This window comes from Acyrthosiphon pisum, chromosome A2, assembly GCF_005508785.2.
Source record: "Acyrthosiphon pisum isolate AL4f chromosome A2, pea_aphid_22Mar2018_4r6ur, whole genome shotgun sequence".
Lineage (NCBI taxonomy): Eukaryota > Metazoa > Arthropoda > Insecta > Hemiptera > Aphididae > Acyrthosiphon > Acyrthosiphon pisum.
The window spans coordinates 109,291,868-109,293,372 of NC_042495.1; positions in this window are offsets into that span (position 1 = coordinate 109,291,868).

Below are 1,505 nucleotides of genomic sequence, written 5' to 3' on the forward strand. Positions count from 1 at the left end.
CCTGCAATAATACCATAATAATAAATTACGCATATAATAATAATGTATTATTTAATTAGCAAACAAATAATTACATAAAACGATACAATATATTATTATAGTAAAATAAATTGCAGTGATAACAACTCTCCTTTAAGCTATGATTAATGTGTGTTGGTGGGTATAATATAAGTTCGAGTACAATATTTTATAGTTTTATGCTAATAAGCGATATTTACAAAAACAAAAATGTTTATCAATCGATAATATCATTAAGGCTAATATTATGTATAGTAATTAATTTCTTTCTTTCATATTTATATTTTCACATGATCGAGTTTTTTTTTGAAAAATCTAGTTTTTTTTTCAGAAACGATTTAAATACATATAATTTATTATAATAATTACAAATATTGATATCATATTAAATCGCCTACAAATAATTTGGGTTGCGGCAGATATAATAATATGGAGAAGTCCGAGCTGTTTATTTAAACACGTCGATACCTATACAATTATTGATATTTTGTTCCTATTAATGAGTTCATATAGTAGGTAGGTATTCTTATGACAAATGAATTACACTGTTTGACGGAATCCGTTTGACGACGTGTCGTTCTCACTGTTACTTTCTATACGCACATAATTCGCGACAGTAGCTAATGTCGACACAGTGATCTTTCAAGTATATTCGACCAGTGGCGTAGTGAATCATGTTTTTCAGAAGCAATTGCTTCTGATTTCTGGGGGGGTGGTGGTGGGTCATAACCTCATATAAGTCCCATGTACACGGTCAGTCTTTGAACTTCATTTTGGGTGCTACCTCACCCCCCTATTTGAGGATATGAGTATCGTATACATCAGTTGGTGTAAGGGGGGGGGGTAGGTCATAAATAATTTGTTTGCTTCCATATGATTTAAAGTTCGCTACGCCACTGTATTCGACGAGGGTTAGGATTTGAAAAATACCAGTCCCTAAAATTGTGTGTACTACGACACACTTTGTGTAATATGAAAAGTGCAGTGTGTAGTACGAAATTTAAAAATGTGATATTATAATAATTAATCCTTTATAATAATATTATGTATAATTTTATATCTTCACATTTTTTTTTATTTCAATGGTTTTTTGCCAAACCACATTTTAATTACTATCTACATTCTACACAGACACACAGTAAACAATGTTTTGAGTTGTTATGTCTTATACTCTTATTATAGTTATTATTATAAACTATTCATTGTTATTGATAGTAGCTATTATTATTATTATTATCAGCTTAGTAGAGAACGGTGGTGCAAATGGTAAGTGGCTACTGACAGGGGCGGACTGGCTATTTTTGGCCTGGGTGCAAAATTAATTAGGGGCCCGTAATTTTTTTTCAAACCTACTTAAATTAGGAAAGAGCCGTTAGTTTTATAAGTAAATATAAAAAAAAAATAAGAATAACATGTTGTTTATTTGTAGAGATGTTGAAATATGTTATTTTATTTTTATTTTGTATAATACCGTATTATACCAGTAT